The 16,182-nt window shown below is 38.7% G+C and overlaps 1 protein-coding gene across 2 annotated transcripts in view; it reads left to right on the top strand.

Moving 5' to 3' along the window:
• Window positions 1–434: 434 nt before the first annotated feature.
• LOC308194611 (uncharacterized protein) overlaps window positions 435–16,182 on the top strand; it is a gene marked incomplete at its 3' end in the record, with an annotated part of 363,375 nt that continues 347,627 nt past the window's right edge. Inside the window, exons 1-2 of one of the 2 annotated variants that reach the window (XR_013950734.1) lie at window positions 435–826; window positions 3,957–5,710. Of the gene's footprint in view, window positions 827–3,956; window positions 5,711–16,182 lie in introns of those variants that run through there. The other variant, XM_080590726.1, reaches the window with a different exon arrangement.

The raw sequence follows: 16,182 nt of genomic DNA, 5'->3' as shown, positions 1-16,182 counted from the left end.
CACAACTTATATATACCATGAGTCAAATGATGACAGGAATTGCAAGTGACAATGAACTTGTACCTGCATTGCCCAGCCCTCAGTTTCATGAGTTCTGGAGTTCTGCCTCTGCCACAATTTAGAGCTCTGGTCACACTGCTTGCCAATGCTTGCCAATGATTATTGTGATAAATTAGCGGGTGTTTGTTCATTGTCTTCAAAAGGAATTCAGAGGATCTGCTGAGAAGATAAGGTTTTGCAATTTACGACCTTGTTAAGGGGGAAGACTAAGCAAGTAGATAGTGGGGAGGGGGTGTTGGATAAACATCCTTGGTAAAACAAAGACTCTGTGAAATACTGTTTCCCGCTTCACTACCCTCCCCCTTGAACACGAGCACAACGCATGATCATTGAAAGAAAAACAACGACCCCCAACAACGAACTGCGCAGCTTCAGAAGGTCCAACAAGTCCGGACAAACCGAAACTTGGATGCTATAAAACGGCGACACTGAAAAGGGAAAGTTGCGTGCTGTGGTGGAGCGGAGACTCCCCAGCCGCCCAGCGCTGTTTTGCTTGTGCCTGCTTACTTAATTAATAAAATATTTCTGATAGACCAAGAAATTTGTATGGTCTCACTTATAACAAATTTGGTGCCGTGACTCGGATGAAGGCGGATTGACTGGGAATCCCTCTAGGGGAGGCGCCCCGCCGATTCTGGCGGCCCCGGGAACGGGAAATCCCGCTCGAGCCCTTCACCGACGAACCCAAAATTAGGCACAAGCAAATAAAACCGGTAACCCCAAGCAATCTTTGTGCACGAAGACCGAATGAAGACCCACGGGGTGGGTAAGTATAGGCCGGTGATCCGTTCGGTTGGGGTTGGTGATCCCGGAGTGCGTCTGTGTGAGACGTCCAATTGCGGACGAAGTGAGTGCGGACCCCTCAGTAGTGCGGTTCCCACATCCCGCGAGGGACTGGGCCACGACCAGGGGGAAGCGGCTCTGTGTGTGTGTGAAGGCACTCCGGAAGATGGGACAGAAGAAGAGTAAGCCTTCTGGTCCCATGGGTGGGGTAACGCCTAGTGCTAGGTTGCCCCCTATTCCCCCAGATAGTCCACTGGGGTTAATGATTAAGAATTGGAGTGATTCCCCTTTTAGGCGGGGAAAGGATAAAGTAAAAATGATTCATTATTGTGTTGAAGTTTGGGGAGGTAGGCAAATTATTGGCCCATATTCGGGTCGTTTGAAGACTGGGTTTGCCAAGCCTTAAACATTTATGTAAGTGCAAAGGAACCTTTTTGTTTAGAGGAGAGCGAATATGCGAGCCTTTGGATTGGCTCAGAGAATCGAGTTAATCTGTACCCTCTGTACCCTTTAAAAGAAAAAGGAGGGGCAAAATTACAAATTGTGGAGCAAGAGATAAAGTACCTGGGTCACCAGTTAAGTAAGGGGACTAAGAAGTTAGACCCAGGCAGAATCAGTGGAATATTGGCTTTAGCATCCCCACGAACTAAAAAGCAGGTACGGCAACTGTTAGGGTTGACCGGATACTGTAGACAATGGATAGAAGATTATAGTGGAAAGGTTAAATTTTTATATAACAAGCTGAATAAGGATGGATTACTCAAATGGACAAAAGAAGATGAGGAACGACTGAACAAGTTAAAGGAGGAACTAGTACGCCCCCCCCCAGTGTTAAGCTTACCAGATTTAAGGAGGCTGTTTTGTTTTTTTTTTTTGTGAACAGCGCAGAAGGCACAGCATACGGAGTGCTGGCCCAAGAATGGGCAGGGAGTAAAAAACAAAAAAAAAAAAACAAAAAAAAAACCTATGGCCTATTTGTCTAAATTATTGGATCCGGTTAGCCGGGGTTGGCCAAACTGTTTGCAGGTAGTGGTAGCTGCTGCCTTGTTAGTGGAAGAAGCACAGAAGATCACTTTTGGGGGGGAAATCAAAGTAATATCTCTACACAATATATGCGGGGTACTGCAACAGAAGGCAGAGAAATGGATCACTGACGCCAGATTATTAAAATATGAAGGAATTTTGATTTCTTCTCCAAAATTAACCTTAGGAACAACCTCCCTACAGAACCCTGCTCAATTTCTTTATGGGGAACCAAATGAGTCCTTAGGACATGATTGCCTCCGAAATATAGAAGAGCAAACGAAACTGAGACCTGATCTAGAGGAGGTGGAATTACCCATCGGTGAACAGATATATGTGGATGGTTCCTCGAGAGTAGTCGAGGGAAAGCAAAAATCAGGATACGCGTTAGTAAACGAGAAAACATTTGAGATAGTGGAATCTGGACCTTTGAGCCCTAGCTGGTCTGCCCAAGCTTGCGAGCTATATGCCATATTGCGGGCCCTAAAATTGTTGAAAAATAAAAGCGGTACAATATATACAGATTCAAAATATGCTTATGGGGTAGTACATACATTTGGTAAAATATGGAAAGAAAGGGGGCTCATCAATTCACAAGGAAAGGGTTTAATACATCAGGAATTGATTACCCAGGTTTTACAAGCTATCAGAGAGCCCAAAGAAATTGCTGTAGTACATATAAAAGGGCATCAAAAAGGCCTCACCCCTCAGGTTAGGGGTAATAATCTAGCAGATCAGGAGGCAAAAAGGGCAGCATTAATGAGTATAAGAATTATAAGAACGAGGGAAGATTGCCCAGACTGTGGGAAATACTTAATACTTATACTTAATATATAATAATTAATATAATAATTAATAATATAATAATATATAATAATGCTTAATATAATACTTAATACTGTGGGAAAGGCTTAAAGGAATTTCCATGTTATGATTGCTGGAGTGAATGGGGAGTTGATGGGATTGAATGCAATTGTTCAGAGGAAGAAAGCCCGCCTTATAAAAACTGCTACAAGTGCGGGCCGACTAACTCCCTGTGGTCGAATGGACCCATTCCCCTCCCCTTACTCTGTTTCACTATTACAGAAGAAGACAAGATGACACAAATGGGGGTTAAAAAAAAAAAAAAAAAAAAAAAAAAAACGATAAAGGGAAATGGGTACTGCCTGATGGACGGGAAGTGTTACCAAAATCAGTAGCTATGAGGGTGCTACGGAGATTTCATGAACAGACGCACTGGGGTACTCAGGCGTTGGTGGATCAATTTGCCACATATTATATGTGTATAGGGATTTATAATATAGCAAAGAGAAGCGTAAATGATTGCATAACTTGTCGGAGGGTAAATGCTCAACACATGAGAAAAAGGGTCCTGGGAGGAGGACGAGAATTGGCACATCGACCTTTTGCAAAGATTCAATTAGATTTTACTGAACTTCCAAAAACGGGGCGATATAGATACTTATTAGTTATTGTAGACCACCTCACAAACTTTGTTGAAGCATTCCCTACGGCAAGGGCCACAGCTCAAACCGTGGTAAAGATATTATTAGAAAGCATCATACCCAGATACGGGGTAATAGAAGCAATTGACTCTGATCGAGGCCCACACTTTGTGTCAAAGGTATCCCGAGACACGATGAAGGCTCTGGGAATTAAATGGGAATATCACACTCCCTGGCATCCTCAGAGTTCGGGAAAGGTAGAACGAATGAATGGTGAAATTAAAAGCAACTAACAAAGCTTATGATAGAGACTAAAACCTCCTGGGTGAAATGTTTACCGCTTGCACTATTGAATATCCGGACATAGCCCCGAGCCGATGTCGGAATCTCACCCTTTGAAAGGCTGTATGGTATGCCTTATGATTTAGAGATGCCATCTGATCACCCCCAGGTACAGGATATCCAATTAAAACCTTATTTAATACAGCTTATGAACCAACGGAGGGAGTTGCAAGCGAAAGGCTTGGTGGCTAGATATAGCAATCCATAGGATACAACCTGGAGATAGGGTTCTAATTAAGACATGGAAAGAAACGTCTTTAACACCACGGTGGGGAGGCCCCTATGTTGTTTTACTTATCACAGAGACGGCTATCCGGACGGCTGAGAAGGGGTGAACGCATGCCAGTCGCGTGAAAGGACCGATCCAGAAAAGCAAATGGGAAGCGGTCGCAGGCCCTGATGACTTAAAGCTCACGTTGAAACGAACTCGATAAGTATGGTCTAACTGTCTATGTATCGTAAAAAAAAAAAAGGAGGAAAGGGGACCCTGTTTGATCAGAAAAAGGTCGCGGTTACCTGAGAAACTCCCCTGAAGAACACTGCTGCTGCCAAGAAGAACTTGCACCTTGTAGTTCGCTGCAACCGAACTGACAAGCGAGGCAGAGAGTGAAACGGTGGGGAATTACGTGGCCAGGTAAAGAACTCTGGAAAATGGGCCCTAGCCATTTTTTTTTTGCGATACATAGTAATGGGTACGATTGTTTACACTGTTCCTGGGTCTGCGCACCCTCACAAACCTTTTAAATGGAGCCTGATTAGATGGGAAGATCACCATGTTGTTCAGCAGATAACTACTGCTGGGGGACTGATAGGGAAGGCATCATCTATATAAAGAAGGAAGAGACTAAGAGTCCCCAAGGGGTGGGACCAAATCAGAAACTGTCAGGGAGTGTTTTGAGGATTCAGCCTACACAAGCTTTTAGAATGCTAACTCCTAATAGCCCTAAACCACTGGAGGTTGCTAATAAATCAGTAAACCCGGAGTATGGGATTAGAAATGAAGGGGTGACCGGGAATAACATATGGAGAATCATGAATGCTAGTTATCAGTTGTTGAATCAACCAAATCCAGACGTGCCTAGACCTTGCTGGTTATGTCTTGATATAAGGCCCTCATATTACGACGCCATTGGGGATCTGGGAGAAACCACCCGTTCAAACGAAACCGATCCCCCACAATGCAATTGGGGAAGGGATGTAGGAATAACGTTAACGGAAGTAACTGGGAATGGCAGGTGCGTAGGCACGGTCCCTGGTGAGAAGTTCCATCTATGCAATATTACAGAAAATGTTACACAATTAGACAAAGAAAAATGGTTAATACCAGCAGATAACACCAGATGGGTATGTTCGTCTCTGGGGGTAACTCCATGCTTATCTTTGAAATTGTTCAACTCGTCTCATGATTTTTGTACAGGTAGTAATTATACCTAGGATTCTTTACCATTCTGAGGAGTATATGTACATCCAACATGCTATGGCAAAAAAAAAAACACTTAAGGAAGAGAGAGCCTATTACGGCTGTCACTTTAGCCACTCTGATGATTCTGGGGGCTGCAGGAGCCGGAACTGAAATTACCTCTCTGGTAAAACAAAGCCAAGAATTTACCTCTCTACGCATTGCTGAAGATGAGGATTTGGCCCGTATCGAGCAATCTATATCAGCTTTAGAGAAATCTGTACGACAAAATCGTAGGGGATTAGATCTGATTTTTCTACAACAAGGAGGATTGTGTGCAGCCCTACGAGAGGAGTGTTGCGTATATGCAGATCATACTGGAGTAGTAAGGGATACAATGACTAAATTGAGAGAAGGGCTAGAAAAACGAAAAATAGAAAATGAAGCCCACCAGAATTGGTATGAATCCTGGTTTAATTACTCACTTCGGCTCACTACACTGCTATCAACTATAGCAGGACCTTTGCTGCTGCTCATATTAACACTAACTTTTGTACCATGTATATTCAATCGAATAATCGCGATTGTAAAAAAAAAAAAAACGATTAGAGGCAGCTCACCTTATGCTTGTGCGTGCGAAATATGAATCTCTTGAACAGGAGGAGGATGACGCAGAAACTTTAATATTAAGCAAACAAGTGCTTCAAAAATTCATCAATGAACAAAATATGTTAGAAAAAGAAAAAGGAGGGATTGTGATAAATTAGCGGGTGTTTGTTCATTGTCTTCAAAAGGAATTCAGAGGATCTGCTGAGAAGATAAGGTTTTGCAATTTACGACCTTGTTAAGGGGGAAGACTAAGCAAGTAGATAGTGGGGAGGGGGTGTTGGATAAACATCCTTGGTAAAACAAAGACTCTGTGAAATACTGTTTCCCGCTTCACTACCCTCCCCCTTGAACACGAGCACAACGCATGATCATTGAAAGAAAAACAACGACCCCCAACAACGAACTGCGCAGCTTCAGAAGGTCCAACAAGTCCGGACAAACCGAAACTTGGATGCTATAAAACGGCGACACTGAAAAGGGAAAGTTGCGTGCTGTGGTGGAGCGGAGACTCCCCAGCCGCCCAGCGCTGTTTTGCTTGTGCCTGCTTACTTAATTAATAAAATATTTCTGATAGACCAAGAAATTTGTATGGTCTCACTTATAACAATTATGAGGTGAAAAAAGAGATGTTCTTGTCCCTGCTCTCTTTTCTTTATTTACACCTCCTCTAGCAATAATGCAATGACAAAGTAATCATTCTTTCTTCAGAGTACTGGAAAAATTCCATATTCTGGAACTGAGACTTTCACAGCAAATAATGCTGATCTGGTTCTACCAGATGTGTAACACAAAATCTGCTATTCTGTACCTGGAATCTAGATAAATTGTTGTTTTTTAGTGTTTAGCATCCATTTTATTCATCTGCAATTCTGCTATTAAAGACAATGCACTCTGCATTTAAATTAAAAGCACCTCATTAATGAACAAAAATGAACAAAGAAAGAATTATAGTAAAAACATTAAAGTGGAGACAGCTGGGATGGGGGAGAAAATCTCTGTTCAATAAGGGCAGGATTCTGTATAAGGGTCATGAATACTACTTAAGCAATGGGCCATTAGGGCGGTGCGGTTATCATGAAATAATCTCACCCCTGGAGAGATAACTATGGACCAGATGCAGCCATGTGCTTCTAAGCACCCAGGGGTGTAGTTATCATGATAATCACACCTGCTGATTTTGCTTCATTGCCACTATAAAATTTCCTGTATTTCGTCTCAGGACAAATATAACAGTGTTTAAGTATATTATTCTGACCACAGAAAATTGCCAATTAATGTAAGAATAGTTAAGCAATTTAATAGTTAACCAAGACAAAGACAGAGCACCTGTCTTTTCTTCCACACTTGCCCAAATCTAACCTCTTAGTGGGAAAAATAAAATAAAATACTGAAGGACTCAGTACCTGGAGCAAAAAGCTTTGGGTAACTTCCCCCCCCCCCAAAAAAAAAAAAAAAAAAAAAAAAACACTCTCTATCTAGCTCTCCTTAAGTGCTAATCTCCTGAGAAATTCCAAAGATTTGAATTCATATCGTATGCAGCAAGGACCCCACTTTCTTTTGTCTGGAGACAATGGTTGGGATGGCTGTTGGCAAAATATTCACAGTTCCCTCAGGGAGACGAGCTGTCAAGTAATAATAAGGCAGCAAGGAACAGCAGGGAACAGGGCCTGGGCTTCTGTGGAAATACAGTTGAATCTGACTTGCTTTAAATGCTAGGGGATCCAACTAAAGAGCATGTGGTCTGCGCTCTTCACTGAAACAGTGTAACCTGACACAAAAGAATATATTTGAAAAAATATGCAGATGGAGTTTCATCTTCGAGAAAATTGGAAAAAATAACTAAGGAAATTTAAACAGTAAATGAGGAAAATTCTATAAGTAATTGTTATAATAAGCAAGAGAACATTCATATATGAGATAATTATTATTTTCCCTTCACCTCAGTGAATTAATGGTGTTCATGTACTGTTAGAACTGTATCTGAAGTTTCATTAGTTTTGGTTTGGAGAACCAAAATACGTCTAACAAGATTATGTAAAAAAAAAAAACAACAACAACCATGCTGCTCACTTTTCCACGTCTCCATTATTATACCCCTTCATCATTTGAAAAACGAACAAACAAATAAAAAACATTTTTATTTACTTGAAAGTATCTTTATTATTATTTCTGTTTAAGTGTCTTTTTTTTTTTTTTTTCAAAGAAAAACATGCAAAATGTTTTCTCAGGACAAGACATACAAGGAAGGAATCCGAACGGCCATTCTTAGATATTTTTAATGTGCCCCCAAACTAACTTTTTTTAATTCTTCCTCAAGGAATTTAAAATAAAATTGCTCTATCTATGGAAGGGAAACTAAAGTTAAGACCTATATAAAAATTACAGAAATTATGTTATTTACTATGCAGGATGTAATTCATAATACACCATCATTAAGGAGAATGGAAGATGAAAAGCAAAGGAAGGACATCTTTTGAATGACAGTCAAGCTCTGGCTATGAACTTTGCTAATGCTGTGGACTTTAGCTCATGAGTTCATTCTCACTTGAAAATTCAGTTTGAAATACAAAAGACATGAAGGGCTTTACCACTAAGCTAATAAATTGCTAGGAAAAAAAAATGTTGGTGGTTTCAGAGCATATAATTTTCAAAGTCCAATGCACATTCCTTTTCTTTTTGAGCAGGGAATGGGAGAAAGCATTCAAAAATTTTGTGGTTGTGCTGAGTTTAGACTTTTTTAACAGGAACACTGGAAAGTGACATGCAGTTCTTCTTTGTCTGTCTTCCCAGTCAGAGAGCCTGGTATAAGAGGAATAGATTATGCATGTATAACATATTTTATCACTTTGCTAGCATCAGTGAGACATTTATTTAAGAATCCTTGAGCAGCAGCACAGTTTCATCCTGATCTCTCTCTCTCTCCCTCTCTCTCTCAAAAGATGCTTAGACACCAGGTAAGTTTCTAACAATTTAAAAGTATTTAAGAGTTAATTTAGCTGTTTCCTTCTCCTCTGCATGTGTTCTCCTAGATGGATTCTGGGGTACAAGGAAGAAGGATGTAGTAAGGCAATTTCCTTAAGTAAACAGGCAGACATAAGATTTTCTAATTAACTCCTCTCCCCTATTTTAGCTTATGCAGATGTAAATTACCTAATTGCTATTTTATTGGCTCTGCATAGGTTGGTTGTCTCCTAATGGCATCTGTATGTTTTTTGCTTCACTGACATTATAGGACTCATTGCTGTGATCTGTATAGGAAAGCTATATTGCCTGAGCTTGAAATAGGAGAAAATGGCATACTAAAAGTTCAACATACAATATCTTATTTTTTGCTGTTTAGTGTAAGAACTACAACATGCAAAGCAAGTAACAATCTGAGTCAAATTTAACTGCATTTATAACAGGCTGATTCACCTGTCTGTTTGTACACATGATGCCAATGGTGCTGGAGCATACAATTGGTTTATTTTGTTCTGAGAAATAATATGTGCAAATAATATGACTAATGCAAATATTCCACAACTCAGAACATTTTAATGCTTTGGTAATGTCATTAGTCATTCATTACCTTCCTTTCCTTTGTCTTATTTTAGCATCTCCTCCTATTATAGTTCAAAATTGGAACACCATGAATAGCTTTCCCAGATATAACAGTAAAATAATAACAGAGGACAGAAAAGTATGTGTTTGAAGAGGTAGAAAGAAATCAGGGATGTTAACATGACAACAAAACAAAATAACTCTATTGGACAGAAGTATGAAGGGGAGAATGAGGGTGAGGCATGCAGCATTATGAGTATTAGTAAGAATGGGAAAACACTGTGTTTCGGTAATAAAATGCTGAAATTGAAGGTATTTTGAGCTCCTGGCTAGATGGGATATTAAATGCAAGTACAGTTATATTTGATATAGTGTAGAGAATTTATGAGATGGAAATACCTAGGAACACTGTTGAACAGAGGCCCTTTGATAAGGAGGGAACTAGATCCTTCCTAAAAGGAGGAAAAGAATCTGCATGGAAATGAGTTATATGGAGAGATGGCATTCCTGGAATTGGAAATTTGGATATGGAGGAATAAGAAAACACATAGAACCACAGCAGTAAGGAAGTGATTTTCAACAAAGACATGAAAGAACAGGAATCAGAAGTTACAGGGAATAATGAGGTTATGAGTCATGCTCCTGTCATGTGCTACAGGCAGTGTGACTCTATAGGACTGAGTAATAGCATCACATAAATTTTTAAAGAATCTGTGTACAACACTTAGTATTTACCAGTTACAGAGAAAGGCATCGATCTAGATTTATGACATGTTGATTTTTAAAGGTGTGTGTTTAAAGACAGACTTAATGAGAAAGCTGTTAATGTGTAATTTGTTTAGTTCATTGATTTATATTACTCTAGTAACACTGATACTTCTGGTCTTTAGTAATCACTTGAAAAACAAGTTGTCTGTTTAGCAAGCAGCTCAGAATAGTAAACTTTTTTATTGTTTTTCATATATTAGTTTTTCCACTGATAATTTAACTTGGTTCATTTTTTAATTTATTTTCTGACTTCTATCAGCCATCAATCCTTCCATCTGAACTGAGAATGAATGGTTTCCTCTAAAGAAAATTATAATTCAAACTATTAAATTCAAGGACATGTAGTATTCAAAGAAGAGGGTTGCTTTTGTAAGTGACTAAATACATAAGTGAAGCTGAATTTTCCAATAGCCACAAAAACAGCTTATTAAGACTATACCCTGTAGTGAGGGAAGGTGTTAGCTTTTTTCCTAGAGTGTAATGTCTTAAAATTTATAGAACAAAAACAAACAGAATATTTATAAATATTTGTAAAATGAAAACAAATGTGAAATCTGTCATACTGAAGTAAATTTCACATCCCACATATAAACAAGGGATGTCAGTGCTCTTGTGATCCTCAGGCCTCTTGATTAGAACATGCAAGAAAAGTGCCTTGACACAGACAGAAATTTCTTTAGGAAGAAATGAGCGCCAGCTTATGTACAAGAAAATACTCTTTAGTGTTAATGAGCTATCTGCTGCCAAATCATTGCTCATCCTTACTACGCTTAGGTTAGACCTCACTTAGCCTGACAGCCTTAATAATCACCTTTCATCTAAGTAAGAATATGATAAAACCACTGATTAGCTCCATCCCAAACACACAGCTCCATCCAAAAAAAAAAAAAAAAGCTTACGTAGCAAGTGAAGATACATTTCTGGCCAGTGTTTTGCCTGATATCATAAAATCAAGAAGCACTGGTTAAATGGCAAAGTCAAAATAATGTGCATTGAAGTGCATTCCCTTCCTTAGTCATACTTTTATTGCCATGTACTAAATTAAATCAAGGTTTTTGCTTACAGTTTGCCTCAGCTGTTGTACCTGGGCATAAAGAAAACCTCCTGGAAAATGGGAGTGCAAAACTTACAGGCTGATTGTGTGTGGCTTTCTCAGAATGAGACAGATAGCAAAACTACATTTTGCCCTAAGGTAAAAAGGAAGCTAAAGGGTTTTTAGGTGCATGCTGCTAAAAAGGTCTTGGAGCAGTAAACAAAAGTACCTTGCTTTACTGTTTGATTTATGCTGTGTTCAGTGAATCAAAGCTTTATTTTTAAAGAGGACTTCATCAAGACAGTAATGCCTGACTGAATCATCATTTTCTCATCCTGAATAGAATGACTCAAAAAAACTGAGTTTTGCTAGCTCTACAAAAGAAGAGACGATAGAATATCAGCTACAATATTGAACTGCAGCCTCTTAGGACTTTTCTGACCCAGTTTTGGATTTCAATTTCAAGTGAGTTCTCGCTGTGCTGATGGAAATCCTCCCTGATACTTCAGACCTTCTTGGAAAAACCAACAAACAAATGAAACCGCTAGCTTATATGTTCAAGTTGTCTTGCGGCTAGAGTTTATGCTTGAGCTTAAACTAATGGATTCCCAAAAAGACTTTTCTGTTGTCCTTCCCATTGAACTTATTAAGGAGTATAGTACTTATTTCCAATCCAGGATGATGATACAATGATACCTTGTTCGTACCTGAGATTCTGCTACATATGGTAGCACAATTAGATCAAGCCATTCAGCTTGTTAGTCTTGAGCCCTATCTCAAGAATCAGATTTCAAAGATCCAATGTGATACTAAACATTTTTCAGAATCCTTTAGGAATCCTAGGTTCATAATATTTAGTCCTTGATGCATTTCAGAGCAGTCTCAGTCCTCTGCTTGTCCTCACTGTACAGTTCTGTGTTTAGTGTCTGTCATTAATACACACTCGCTATCATGTGCTCTGGTTGGCAGATATGGCCTTTTAACATGAAGAGAATGCTACTGCATGCACTTAGTTTTGGGAGCAGAGGAAAGTTCTCCAATCTTAAGAAAAAGAGCAGTCACCATAAGAACACCTTCACAGAATTCTTATTTGGGATGAAGGAAGGGAGGGAGGGAGGGAGGGAGGAAGAAAGGAAGGAAGGAAGGAAGGAAGGAAGGAAGGAAGGAAGGAAGGAAGGAAGGAAGGAAGGAAGGAAGGAAGGAAGGAAGGAAGGAAGGAAGGAAGGAAGGAAGGAAGGAAGGAAGGAAGGAAGGAAGAAAAACCCACAACTGTCAAGGTGGGCTAGTGTAACCTCTATGTCTCCATTAAAAGATAATTTCCTGTTACATACAGATCAACCCTATCCAGCTATGTTAATTACCACCCACTTAAACCTTACTTTGCACAGTCTGCGCTTTTCTGCTGGTGTGAATTTCATGCTAAATGTAAGCCGTGCTGCTGTCTTCATGCCTAGAAAATGACACAGCAATACCAAAAGCACTGCCAAACTCAGGGAAAAAGGCACAGGTTGTGAAGTAGCCATTTGAGGATGGAAACTTTGACTTTTGCTTCCAACTTAAAGAATTGCTCCTGATTATCAAGATAAAATGCATTCTTTTTTAAATTCATTAATTTTACACACACACACACACACACAAAGATACATTTTCAGATATAATTTCAGAAAAAAAAAAAAAAAAAGAAAAAAAACTCTCTTTGTAGCATAGCTTAGACAGCCAGCGTAGATAGAGAAGGAAAATTGGCAGCTGCTTGTAAATTAAGTTGAATTTGAGCGTATTACAAAGATACCAAAACATCACAATTGCTTAAACAGCAACTACTTATTCTGGTAACCTTTCTCTTGAAAATGGTAAGATGTGAATCACATTCTGGTCATGGGAATGACTATGAAAAAGCAACATTTCCACTGTGTGAGTTCACACATGGGTATACACACAGAGGTTATCCTCAAATGTTCACATAGTTGTTCTGAAATTTCTGAAAGTCATCCAGAGTAAGCCTAGAAGTAATGCTGTCTATCTCAGCTGACCAACCACTAAAGTACTAACAGAGAATATTTCAAATGATAGTTGTCACAAATACTCCATAATATATACTCCAATATGTTAATTTTATTACTGCATAGTTATTAAAAGATTCCAGAAATTCAAACGGGAACACATTTTTTCGTAGTCTGTAAACAGAAGAAGAAACAAAATGCATTACCAAGAAGAAAATGACTAATCTCCAGAATAAGTAAAATGTAGAAAAATATTTTACTTTAAAAATTAGTGCTGGGTACAAAATTCTTCCTTAATTCTCTTTTATATTCTTTGTCTAAGTATGTAATTCAAAAACTTTATTTAGGCAATTATGAATTACTTATTCTCTACATTACATGTTCTGTGAACTACTATGGACCTATACTGAGATGTGTGAGTAAGCGTGTGTGTGTGCATAATTTATGATAGGTTTTATTTAATTTTATCACTTCTTTTTTATAACATTGTTTGGTTAACATTATTTTGTTACTGTATTGTAATGCCAAACAAAAGATATTCATAACACATGAGAGAGTATCATTTTAAAGCAGAGGCAAAATCAGAAATTAGATTTTAATTTTCAGTATACAATCAAATCAAAAGCAGTTTTCTGTAGAATAAGATATTTGTTGATAGTTGGTCTATGCTGCTTATAATAGCATTGATCTTCACAGTCTTACATTTAGAAGCCATTTTTATAGGTATTTTACAAATTAACAGAGGATGAGATTAAATGTCATTTTGTTATGGCAAAGAGTTTTTTCATTAATCTGTTACAGCAATAAACATGTTGATTATGCTTGTTACCTCTTAAAGACTGACCCTGTTTTTCTAGAAGCCACAATACAACTATGCTTCCACAAAACCACTTTATCGCACAAAGTGAAATAAACTGCTGTTTTATTTCATTATTACTAGAGCACAATTTGCAAGGAGAAGACTTTCAGGGCAACTTATGTTTTATTGTCAGAGTATATGTTATATACAGAATCACAGAATCACAGAATGGCCGAGGTTTGAAGGGACCTCTGAAGATCATCTAGTCCAACCCCCTGCCTTGCAGGATCACCTAGAACACATTGAACAAGATGTCATCCAGACCCGTTTTGAGTAACTCCAGAGAAGAAGACTCCACAACCTCTCTGGGCAACCTCTTCCAGTGCTCAGTTACCCTCACAGTAAAGAAGTGCCCTCTCATATTCAGCCAGAACTTCCTGTGCTTCAGTTTGTGCCTGTTGACTCTTGTCCTGTTGCTAGGCACAGGACAAATAGAGACTGTCTCCATCCTCTTGACACCATCCCCTCAGATAATTATAAACATTGATCAGGTCTCCCCTTAGTCTTCTCTTTTCCAGGCTAAACAGGCCCAGTTCTCTCAGCCTGTCCTCATACAACAGGTGCTCCACTCCTCTAATCTTCATAGCCCTCCTCTGAACTCACTCCAGTAGTTGTATTTCCCTCCCGTGCTGGGGAGCCCAGAACTGGACACAATTCTCCAGGTATGACCTCACCAAGGCTGAATAGAGGGCGAGGATCACCTCCCCTTGACCTGCTGGCAACACTTGTCTGAATGCACTCCAGAATATAAAGAGATAGCTGTTTAAAATTGCACAGAAAGCGTTTGAAAAGAAAAGAAAAAAAAAATCCTAAATATTGTAGCAAGTAAATGATCTGTGCTTATGTAATTTCATGCTTACCATACTTACCATGAAACCTTATCACAAAGATCAAAAACTAGAATCATGGAATCATAGACTCGTAGAATAAAATATCCTGATTTGGAAGGGATCCTCAAGGATCATCAAGTCCAACTTCTGGTTCCACACAGGACCACCCAATAATCAACCTGTATCTCTGAGAGCATTTTCCAAATGCTTCTTGAACTCTTTCAATCTCTTTCAGGTTACTGCAATGTAGGAAAAAAATAGGTTTATTCTTAGCATGGTATTTCTAACCTGTTTACCAGGAGCACTAGCTCTCTCACTCAGAGACTGACCCTGGTTTATTTAGATTTCCCAACATTGAGTCTGTTTGGCTTATATCTTTTACTATTGAAACTCTTATTTTTTTTTTTCTCTTCAACATGTAAGAGCTCCAGCAGGGGACTGATTTACTCAACAGTCCACTGCAACTTGGAGGATGCAGTGAAATTATTTGAAACTAGGCTTCATATATATTCATATATTCCATATGTATCTATGTATAAGTAGGTTTGTACTCATTTCATGGGATTATTCTCGATTTCTGACAGTAAAATAAATTGCAGATCAAAAAAAAAACCTTTAAAAATCAAATTTCAATATAATTTCAATCTTACAAAAGTGAATTGATGTTTTCATTAAGCAATATTAAAGACATCTTTGAACTTTTTCTAATTTGAGTACAAAGACCCTATTGCCCTAATGTCAACTAACATAGCACAAAATTAAAATACCATACAAGAAATTACAAATGGGGAATTGCTCTTGATCTATGTAGGAACAGATTCAGAAGCAGAGTTTTATTCAAAATGGTCATAATAAATAAAAACTTTCAAAAATGCAATTATAATGATATAAAACCATGTCTGTCTGAAGTATGAAAAAGGCATAGCTTCCTCGTAATGAAGTGGAAATTTAGTTTGGCATGAAGATTGATGCTGCTGGAGTTAATTTCACCTGAAATCTGAAAGGTAAGGGATTTACCATAAGAAGTACTGGAATATAGGGACAGTTGCACCCAGCCTAAGATCTTTTTCAGAAAGTTTATTGGGAAGTAGAAATATCCACATAGAAGCCTGTCTCCCAGTCCCTTTTTTTCCCCATGCCTTTTAATTTCCCCATACCATTGTCTAAGATTTGATATCCAGATTCTGTAAAGAGAAAGAGTATGGGTCTTTGGCTGCTGACTGTAGAGGCAAAGGGCAAGACCAAATCTACACACTGCTGAAGAACTTAAATTTTTTTAGCTGAACTTTATGTTGACCTTTTCAGACCTGTATTTTGTGAACTAGGTCAACTGACTTAGGGTGAGATTTTTCCTAGCACTGAATGCCCTTTTGTTGCTCACCGGTGTTGCAACTAGGAAATGTTCTTCTTATCATGTGAGAATGTATTGTTATGCTGTTAGAGCAATATTTAGAGCATATAAATTAATGAAGTTGTGATAGAGCATACAAA

Source organism: Anser brachyrhynchus, assembly GCF_964034855.1.
Source record: "Anser brachyrhynchus genome assembly, chromosome: 4".
NCBI classification, from domain to species: Eukaryota; Metazoa; Chordata; class Aves; order Anseriformes; family Anatidae; genus Anser; species Anser brachyrhynchus.
This window is presented reverse-complemented; position numbering and strand designations above follow the sequence as displayed.